This window comes from Triticum urartu, chromosome 3A (genome assembly GCF_056163025.1).
Source record: "Triticum urartu cultivar PI428250 chromosome 3A, HENAU_Tu73, whole genome shotgun sequence".
In the NCBI taxonomy this organism is placed as follows: domain Eukaryota; kingdom Viridiplantae; phylum Streptophyta; class Magnoliopsida; order Poales; family Poaceae; genus Triticum; species Triticum urartu.
Window position 1 is genome coordinate 230534402 of NC_141875.1, and position 11134 is coordinate 230545535.

General features: G+C 50.5%; 1 long non-coding RNA gene across 1 annotated transcript; it reads right to left on the minus strand.

Moving 5' to 3' along the window:
• Positions 1-2059: 2059 nt before the first annotated feature.
• Positions 2060-2685, minus strand: LOC147979306 (uncharacterized). Its single transcript, XR_015599696.1, has 3 exons — positions 2591-2685; positions 2221-2508; positions 2060-2143 (listed from the first exon to the last, which is right to left on the minus strand). It is a non-coding gene; the product is annotated as an uncharacterized LOC147979306 (long non-coding RNA).
• Positions 2686-11134: the final 8449 nt, after the last annotated feature.

Sequence of the window (11134 nt, forward strand, 5' to 3'; positions counted from 1 at the left end):
TAAGTGTTTGAAAAAATCCTACCGAGTGGAGAGCGATCCTCCCACTCGGGGGCTTAGCTGCAGTCCAGCGCTCGCCTAAGTTCTCTCACTTAGAGACTTAGCTGCAGTCCGACACTCGCCTAAGTTTGAAAAAATCCTACCGAGTGGAGAGCGATCCTCCCACTCGGGGGCTTAGCTGCAGTCCGGCACTCGCCTAAGTCTGAAAAAATCCTACCGAGTGGAGAGCAAACCTCCCACTCGGAGGCTTAGCTGCAGCCCAGTGCTCGCCTAAGTGTTTGAAAAAATCCTACCGAGTGGAGAGCGATCCTCCCACTCGGGGGCTTAGCTGCAGTCCAGTGCTCGCCTAAGTTCTCTCACTTAGAGACTTAGCTGCAGTCCAGTACTCGCCTAAGTTTGAAAAAATCCTACCGAGTGGAGAGCGATCCTCCCACTCGGGGGCTTAGCTGCAGTCCAGCACTCGCCTAAGTTCTCTCACCTAGAGACTTAGCTGCAGTCCGGCACTCGCCTAAGTTTGAAAAAATCCTACCGAGTGGAGAGCGATCCTCCCACTCGGGGGCTTAGCTGCAGTCCAGCACTCGCCTAAGTTCTCTCACCTAGAGACTTAGCTGCAGTACGGCACTCGCCTAAGTTTGGAAAAATCCTACCGAGTGGAGAGCGATCCTCCCACTTGGGGGCTTAGATGCAGTCCAGCGCTCGCCTAAGTTCTCTCACTTAGAGACTTAGCTGCAGTCCGGCACTCGCCTAAGTTTGAAAAAATCCTACCGAGTGGAGAGCGATCCTCCCACTCGGGGGCTTAGCTGCAGTCCAGCACTCGCCTAAGTTCTCTCACCTAGAGACTTAGCTGCAGTCCGGCACTCGCCTAAGTTTGGAAAAATCCTACCGAGGGGAGAGCGATCCTCCCACTCGGGGGCTTAGCTGCAGTCCAGCACTCGCCTAAGTTCTCTCACTTAGAGACATAGCTGCAGTCCGGCACTCGCCTAAGTTTGAAAAAAATCCTACCGAGTGGAGAGCGATCCTCCCACTCGGGGGCTTAGCTGCAGTCCAGCACTCGCCTAAGTTCACTCACTTAGAGACTTAGCTGCAGTCCGGCACTCGCCTAAGTTTGAAAAAATCCTACCGAGTGGAGAGCGATCCTCCCACTCGGGGGCTTAGCTGCAGTCCAGCACTCGCCTAAGTTCTCTCACTTAGAGACTTAGCTGCAGTCCGGCCCTCGCCTAAGTTTGAAAAAATCCTGCCAAATGGAGAGCGATCTTCCCACTCCGGGGCTTAGCTGCAGTCCAGCACTCGCCTAAGTTCTCTCGCCTAGAGACTTAGCTGTAGTCCGGCACTCGCCTAAGTTTAAAAAAATCCTATCGAGTGGAGAGTAAACCTCTCACTCGGAGGCTTAACTACAGCCCAGTGCTCGCCTAAGTACAAGACTCGACCCAATCCGCAAGTCGACCGCTACCTTCTCCCTCGGAGCTGCGTCACAAATACAAGATTATTCCGAGTGAAGATCAAGTTCCACTCGACGAATCAAACTGTGAAGATATCCAACGAGAAATCAAGTTCAGAAAAAGCCCAAAAGGTCCCAGACCTCAAAGCACTCGAGCCCTCGGCTCGGCGGAGTTTAAACGGTTACAAATCCACTCGGCATCCCGAGGTAAATTGAAAGTTTTTCACTCCTCGGGAGGAGGACTGGAAGGGGCGACGAACTCATCCAAGTCGATCCCGTCGGCAATGCAGGTGGCAGCAGCGATGAAGGTCTCCATGAAGTCTTGAAAGCTATGCTTCCTGGTATTGGCAACTTTAATGGCCGCCAGGTTTTCTTCTCGCACCTCCTTGCAATGGACGCGGACCAGAGACAGAGCGACATCAGCACCGCATCTAGCAGAAGATTTCTTCCATTCCGCCACTCGACCTGGGACTTCGTTAAGTCGAGCCATCAGAGACTCGAGGTTGTTCTGAAGCGTCATCCCAGGCCAGAGTGATGTGTCGATCCGCGACATCGCCACTTTCAGCCGAGCCAGATAGTCAACGACGCTGGCAGTATGAGACTCCAGACGGAGCACGTTCATTGCAGCCTCGTCCTTCACAAGAGAGTTAATAGGGTCCAAGCTTGGCTCCACTCGACTGGTCTCCTCTTCAAAATTCTGGCAAAGCTCTGCATACACGATTCAAGGATAAGACAATTTTCATAGACTGAGTCGACACAAAAACCAGTCGGAACTGAATGTGCACCTTCAAGCTTAAGGTACAACTTCTTGGCGAGGCTCCCCAAGTAGCTCTCCAGGTCGTCCCTCCCGCGAGCGATGCCTTCCAGCTTCTCGCTCAGGGTGAGGTTCTCCTTCTTCCAACGTGAACACTCCCTGTTGGCTTCATTCAGAGCGGTCTTCAGCTTGCTATTCTCTTCTTCTAAGTGGTCGACCGAAGCCAGCTTCTGTGCGGCCAGAGCGGTCTTGTCATCAGCCTCCTTACGGGCAACAGCCAAGTCCTGATCCTTCTTCGCCAGAGCTTCGTTCAGTTTTTCTGCGAAGAATTGATGATTGAATCAGAAATAACAAAAGGAGACTCAAGCCTAAAGAGCAACCAATCAACAAAGTCGCCTTACCTGCGGCGCCGTCTCTGACCTTCTGCAGCTCTGTTCTGGCCAGCTCCAGATCAAGGTTCAGTTGAATCTTCTGCTTCTCCAACTCAGTATAGCGAGCTACAAGTTCGCAAGATTTCTGTAAAAAGGAAAATCAGTCGACAGACGTCCAAGATAAGTTGCTTCCGAGTAACTAAGAGACAATGATGACGTTTCTAAGACCACAACCGAATCAAAAACATTCGACAGTAGTCTCGGGGACTACACCCAGTGGGTGCACTCAGCGTGCCCCCACTGGTTCGACCAAAAAAACAACAAAGAGAAAGAGAGAAAAAGTCGACTGCCCGCAGTCGACCGGATACAGTTCCACTCGACCTAGCCTGACCAAACCGAGTGAAGAAATACAGCTACAGCAACACAACGTAAAGACTACAGTCGACTGCCAGCAGTCCACCGTAGTCTCGGGGACTACACCCAGTGGGTGCACTTAGCGTGCCCCCACTGGTCCAAAGGATTGGCAGACACACCCAGTGGGTGTACAAATACAGATACAAAAGATCTTCGGAAAAGAGACTCTTCAAACAGCATATCATAACAGACCAAGTGTCGAGTCGACTGACCTGGACGTTGCTCTGAAGAGCCGAACTCGCGTCATAGGCTTCTTGGCTGGCCTCCCGAGCCATCTTCACTTGCTCCATCATGATCCCCGCCTGGCGTATAGCCTCCTTTGCGGTAGCCGCTTGGTCCTCAGGGATGGGGTACACAGCAAAAAGCGAAGGTGGATCCGCAGTCGACGCCGAGGGCCGCGCACTCGCCAGAGGAACGGCGAAGGTCACAGAAGCCCGAGTGGTGTCACCACCATCCCGAGCCACGGCCTCGGACACCGGAGTGGATTGGGGGGTCTTGTCAGCCGACGCCCTCTTGTGCCTCCTCACTCTCAACGGACAGTCGTCGTCATCATCCGGGAGGTCGATAACATGAGGAGGAGCTACAAGGAAAACATTCAATCGACCAGAGTAGCAATAAAGGTTCAGTCGACTCAAAGGTAGGACGTCAGCAATCATACCAGGGTTGGAGGTAACAGCGTCCTCCATCTCTTGGTCGTCGTTCCTGGCGGAGACCTCAGAAGTAGCACCGCTGCAAATCTCGAAAGTCAATCAGTTGGTTCAGTGAATCGACCAAGGATCCGTCCACGGTCGACAAAGGAAAGCAAGTCTTATTATTACCCAGAAATGTTAGGAACAGCTATCTTCATCTTGGGCAGAGCCTTGGGCGGCTTGGATGGCGTCGCTCGTGGATGCTTGGGAGCCTTCCCAGTCGGCGGAGGAGAAGAGGTCCGAGGGCGTTTCGACGACTGCCCAACAGGAGCGGTCGCCTTGCCACGTTCCCGCGCTGGATCGTGGGTGAGCTTGGATCGCCCCTCCGGGCGGGGGGGTTCAACCTCCTCCTCCTCCCCTTCGCTGGAGAAGATGTCGTCGCCTCCCTCTCCCTCACCATCGGACTCCCACTCGCCCTAGTCGTCCCCGCTCTCGCCTCCGCTCGCCTCCCCTTCCTCAGTCGACCCCTGTGCCCCGTTGGGCGTCGAGTACATCTCGGTGGTCGCCTGGAAAACAACAGACAAGACGAAGGTCAGTCGACTTATTCAAAGAAGACCAATGCAGAAGACAAGATATCAGTCGGGAGCACAAAGACATACCTGGTCCACCTCATACGAGTTGTCGAGTGGGGTTACCCTCCTGGCTCCTCGGGGGTTGTCTTTGTTCCCCGTGATGCTCGACAGCCACCCCTCCACCATCTCGTCGGTGACCTCCTCCGGGTGGACCCGAGTGGTGTCGTCAAGACCCGAATATAGCCACATCGGGTGGTCGCGGGCTTGGAGCGGTTGGATGCGCCTTTGAAGGAAGACCTCCAGCTGGTCCATACCAGTCACACCCTCGCGGACAAGCTCAACCACTCGACCTGCCAGCACCTTGACTTGGGCCTTTTCCTCCGGCGCGACTTTCAGAGAGGCAGGCTTCTCGGCTGGGTCGAGGGAAAAAAGAGGAAGACCAGTCGACTGTCCTGGGGTCGCCTCGTCCTTGAAGTAGAACCAGGTCGACTGCCAGCCACGGACCGACTCCGGGAAGGTGATAGATGGAAAACAACTCTTCCCCCTCGTCTGGATCGCCAGGCCCCCGCACAGCTGGATCACCTGCGTCCTCTCGTCACTCGACTTAGCCTTCTTGACCGACTAAGAACGGCAGGTAAAGATGTGTTTGAAGAGTCCCCAATGGGGTCGACAACCCAAGAAAGCCTCACACATGGAGATGAAAGCAGCAAGGTAGACAATGGAGTTGGGAGTGAAGTGGTGGAGCTGCGCTCCGAAGAAATTCAGGAAACTCCGGAAGAAAGGATGGGGCGGCAGAGAAAACCCTCGGCAGATGTGGGTGGCTAGGAGCACGCACTCACCGTCGCGGGGTTGAGGTTCGATCTCTCCCTCCGGAAGACGCGCAGCTTCATGGGGAATGACTCCCCCCTCGACCATGTCGTCAAGATCCTCTTGCCGGAGCACCGATGGAATCCAGTCGCCCTGGATCCAACCTTTGGGCAGAGCGGTCCTGGAGGAGGATCCGCCCCGAGCATACCTCTTCCCTTTCCCCGCCGCCGCCGCCTTCTTCGCGCGCTCCAAAGCAGTGGTCTTGCCCTTCACCATCGTCGCCGGCGAGATCTCGCACGGGCTCGCGGCACTAGGGTGAGAGCGGAGGTAGCGGGAGGACTGGCGAAGGGAGAGAGGAAGAAGGAAGGAGAAGAGAGCGCACGGCTTGGAAACCCCGAGCCGGCAACTTATAAGGGGCCGCTCCCGAGTGGCTGGCTGGTAGGCCCAGGCTATCCAGTCAAATCCCGCAGCAGACGCGCGCGCAGTACGTGGCGAAAAAGGCACCGCGGAGATCGAGGAACTTCCGCTTTATCGCTTCCGATTACTGCGGCTGCTCCCGTCCCACGCGCTTCCCAAAATCCGAATCCCGCGACATCCGCGGGCCGCAGAGCAACTTGCTAAAAACGGAAGACCCCGATCGCGCCGGCGCTCGGTATGTCACAAACAAAGAAATTCACTCGACGAAAGGCCTGGAATGGATCAAGGCGACTGAAAAAGGTTGGCAACGTCATCCGTGACGATTGACCCAAAACGAGGCGCTCACATAGCCCGAAGAACCAGTCGGAAAGATCTCCAACTCTTTCCCCACTCTAACCTCGATCCATTCGGGAGCTAATGATGAAGACATGTACCTAGGGTAGGGACACGGACCTGACCAAAGAGTCCTACTCTAGGACACCCCTAGGAGAAGTCACCTTTCAATCGACTTGAAGGTATCCCACTCGACGGGTTCAAGACACTCGACCAAGAAGCTATCACTCGACCATGAAGCCAACCACTCGACTGCCAGGAGACCTAAAGTCACTCCGCAGGCAGACGGTCGGCTATTAAGTAGTCTTTATGGTCATTATAGCACTTTATTAGGGGCGTTACCAGTAACGCCCAACCCTAAATGTACCTTAAACCCTGCATCACTGAGGGCAGGAGAGGGCCGGCGAACTCTATATAAGCCACCCTCCTCCTCAGTATGAGGGGTTCGCACCCCTGTAATCCATACACGCATAATCCAGTCGACCGCCTCCGGGCTCCGAGACGTAGGGCTATTACTTCCTCTGAGAAGGGCCTGAACTCGTAACCTCGCGTGTAACAACTTCCCAATAGCTAAGATCTAGCCTCTCCATATTCACCCCCCTACATCACTGTCAGAGTTAGAACCACGACACCGTGTTCCGAGGCCATATCTGTATATGCTTGGCTCGTCAAGTATAACCTGAGTATTCCGCGTGTGCAACTGTTTTGCACCCGTTGTATTTGAACGTAGAGCCTATCACACCCGATCATCACGTGGTGTCTCAGCACGAAGAACTTTCGCAACGGTGCATACTCAGGGAGAACACTTCTTGATAATTAGTGAGAGATCATCTTAAAATGCTACCGTCAAACTAAGCAAAAATAAGATGTATTAAAGATAAACATCATATGCAATCAAAATATGTGACATGATATGGCCACCATCATCTTGCTCCTTTGATCTCCATCTCCAAAGTACTGTCATGATCTATATCATCACCGGCATGACACCATGATCTCCATCATCTTGATCTATATCAATGTGTCGTCACGTGGTCGTCTCGCCAACAATTGATCTTGCAACTATTGCTATCGCATAGACATAAAGTAAAGCAATTATTGGACGCTTGCATCTTATGCAATAAAGAGACAACCATAAGGATTTTGCCAGTTGCTGATAACTTCAACAAAACATGATCATCTCATACAACAACTTATATCTCATCACGTCTTGACCATATCACATCACAACATGCCCTGCAAAAACAAGTTAGACGTCCTCTACTTTGTTGTTGCAAGTTTTACGTAGCTGCTACGGGCTTAGCAAGAACCGTTCTTACCTACGCATCAAGAACCACAACGATAGTTTGTCAAGTTGGTGCTGTTTTAACCTTCGCAAGGACCGGGCGTAGCCACACTCGGTTCAACTAAAGTTGGAGAAACTGACACCCGCCAGCCACCTATGTGCAAAGCACGTCGGTAGAACCAGTCTCGCGTAAGCGTACGCGTAATGTCGGTCCGGGCCGCTTCATCCAACAATACCGCCGAACCAAAGTATGACATGCTGGTAAGCAGTATGACTTATATCGCCCACAACTCACTTGTGTTCTACTCGTGCATATTACATCAACGCATAAAACCTAGGCTCTGATACCACTGTGGGGAATGTAGTAATTTCAAAAAATTCCTACGCACACGTAAGATCATGGTGATGCATAGCAACGAGAGGGGAGAGTGTTGTCTACATAACCTCGTAGACCGACAGCGGAAGCGTTAGCACAACGTGGTTGATGTAGTCGTACGTCTTCACGGCCCGACCGATCAAGCACCGAAACTACGGTACCTCCGAGTTTTAGCACACGTTCAGCTCGATGATGATCCCCGGACTCCGATCCAGCAAAGTGTCATGGTAGAGTTCCGTCAGCATGACGGCGTGGTGACGATCTTGATGTACTACTGTCGCAGGGCTTCGCCTAAGCACCGGTACAATATTATCGAGGATTATGGTGGAAGGGGGCACCGCACACGGCTAAGAATATGATCACGTGGATCAACTTGTGTGTCTATGGGGTGCCCCCCTGCCCCCGTATATAAAGGAGCAAGGGGAGGAGGCCGGCCCTAGGAGGGGCGCGCCAGGGAGTAGGATTCCTACTCCTAGTTGGAGTAGGTTTCCTCCTTTCCTAGTCCAACTAGGAGAAGAGGGGAAAGGGGGAAGAGGGGAAGGAAGGGAGAGAGGGGCCGCGCCCCAAATCCCTTGTCCAATTCGGACTGGGCTTGGGAGGGGCGTGCGCCACCTCCTGGTCCTTCCACTAAGGCCCATTAAGGCCCATTGCTTCTTCCTCGTATTCCCGTAACTCCCTGGTACCTCCGAAAATACCCAAATCACTCGGAACCTTTCCGATGTCCGAATATAGTCGTCCAATATATCGATCTTTAAGTCTCGACCATTTCGAGACTCCTCGTCATGTCCCCAATCTCATCCGGGACTCCGAACTCCTTCGGTACATCAAAACTCATAAACTCATAATATAACTGTCATCGAAACCTTAAGCGTGCGGACCCTACAGGTTCGAGAACAATGTAGACATGACCGAGACACGTCTCCGGTCAATAACCAATAGCGGAACCTGGATGCTCATATTCGCTCCCACATATTCTATGAAGATCTTTATCGGTCAGACCGCATAACAACATACGTTGTTCCCTTTGTCATCGGTATGTTACTTGCCCGATATTCGATCGTCGGTATCTCAATACCTAGTTCAATCTCGTTACCGGCAAGTCTCTTTACTCGTTTCGTAATACATCATCTCGCAACTAACTCATTAGTTGCAATGCTTGCAAGGCTTGTGTGATGTGCATTACCGAGAGGGCCCAGAGATACCTCTCCGACAATCGGAGTGACAAATCCTAATCTCGAAATACGCCAACCCAACATGTACCTTTGGAGACACCTGTAGAGCTCCTTTATAATCACCCAGTTACGTTGTGATGTTTGGTAGCACACAAAGTGTTCCTCCGGTAAACGGGAGTTGCATAATCTCATAGTCATAGGAACATATATAATTCATTAAGAAAGCAATAGCAACATACTAAATGATCGAGTGCTAAGCTAACGGAATGGGTCAAGTCAATCACATCATTCTCCTAATGATGTGATCCCGTTAATCAAATAACAACTCTTTGTCTATGGTTAGGAAACATAACCATCTTTGATTAACGAGCTAGTCAAGTAGAGGCATACTAGTGACGTTTAGTTTGTCTATGTATTCAAACAAGTATTATGTTTCCGGTTAATACAATTCTAGCATGAATAATAAACATTTATCATGATATAAGGAAATAAAATAATAACTTTATTATTGCCTCTAGGGCATATTTCCTTCACATTCATCTCCACAAGTATCGTCATTTCCTCCTCATATCCATCATGTGTAGACTTGAGCTCCTCTTCTAGCTCTGTGATCCTGGTCATCGCCTTCTTGAAATCTATCATGCTTGCGCACATCTAGTTCTCCTGGCAAGGAATGTGTTGGTTTAACTCCTAGATGAATGCTGCAATGGACCTGTTCTTCATGGTGCTTATCATCTCCCATTGCTCATCTCGGCGCCCACATATCTGGCAGATAGTGTCATTAAGCTCCTTGTGATAAACTTCGCCGATGCGTCCCACGGCGATGTGGGCTGCCATGCTCTTGCCTAGACTCCAGGTTGGTGCATCAAAGGAAAACTCTATGGGCTCATTGACAGGCGTGAATGTCCTTCCTGGAACTTGAACTCGAATCAACCAACGCTCCTCTTCTGGTAGTGTGGCGGTGTAGGTCCCGGTGAAGCTTGGTATTCCGATGTTCAGGTACCTAGTGACTTCCTTCAAGTGTCGTCCAAACAGGGTGTCTTCATCCCGTTGTGTAAACTTGTTCCTTGAGTCCGCCATCCTAAAGAGTAGAAAATGGAGAGGAGTCAGAAATGAGTAGAGAAGAGTGATCTATGGCTCACCTTAGTGGTCGTGTCCTACATTCAGCGTGTGCTCTGATACCATCTTGTAGCGACCTGACCTCAGACGGTCAAGTCTCTGTGCTTCAGTGTCATCCCTGGATCGGTAATGCTGACACACACACACTACTCGAAGGATTTATAACAGAGTAGCAATCACACACTTATTACATCGAATGTCTCAAAAGAGAACTTATTACAATAAATATGGCTTAAGGCCATCTAAATAAGATAACAGCGGAAGACTTGGAAGTTAAAGCGAGTCCATCAACTCCAACGGCATAGCTGAGTGCATGACAAACAACCTACGACATCTTACTCGTCGTCTGAAAAGTCTGCAACATGATATGTTGCAGCCCGAAACAGATCAGCACAAGGAATATGTTGGCAAAGTAACACAAGAGAGAGCAATGAACAGATAAATGCTATCACTACATGCATATATGGCTGGTGGAGGCTCTATGGTTATATTGTTTTGTGAAAAGACAATTTTTCCCTACAACAAAGGAATATATTTTATTTAACTATCATGGTAGTTGAAACATCATTGAGAAGGTTCCTCCAACTCAATCCCAATTAAAGTAGTCATTAACATCCCAACAAATTAACTTTAGGGTGATGGGATCAAATCAATAATTCAAGTCCCAGATACTCAAGATGTCCATAACCGGGGACATGGCTAACCATGATTAGTTTATACACTCTGCAGAGGTTTGCACACTTTTCCCCACAAGACTCGATCTCCTCCGTTGGATTGCTCACACTACAGGGTGTTTGAGAAACGGATGACCGAGGCACAGTCTTTCAGAAGCATTACCGTTACACCTACTTTCCCCTACATCTGCTAGCCCACCACTGAAAGAGGTCACACAACATGCTCAACTATGCCAGAGCCTATAATGGCTTGTGGCTGCACACGGAAGTTTATAGCATGAATAATCTTATGATCCCTTTGAGCCTAGGTGGCGGACTGTAGGATGATTACACGGGTACTCCGGGATATCCTAGGACAACACTGGATTCTCCAGGTGCCCACAAGCAATCCACCCAGATGTGTATTAAAGTTGGCACCTTAAGTTGAACCATTAATTAACAACTCACATCTATCATGGTTACTCTCAAACCCAATCCACGTCTTCGAGCATAGCATAGCAATATAAGCATAACGTAGAAGTAACTCCCAAGGGTTTGATAATAAAACTAGTAATAGGTTCTACCTCATCATGTACTTACCAGACCCACATGTTAAGAGATCCTACTCATGCAATGTGTGAGGATTGAAACTAATGCATAAATACTGGGTGATAAAGGGGTATGATCAAAGTGTTACTTACCTTGCTAATGATCCGCAAAACCATGGGACTCGTAGTAGCACGCTTTGCACTCCGGGTGTTCTATCACAAACAAACAATAGCATACATAAGCAATCA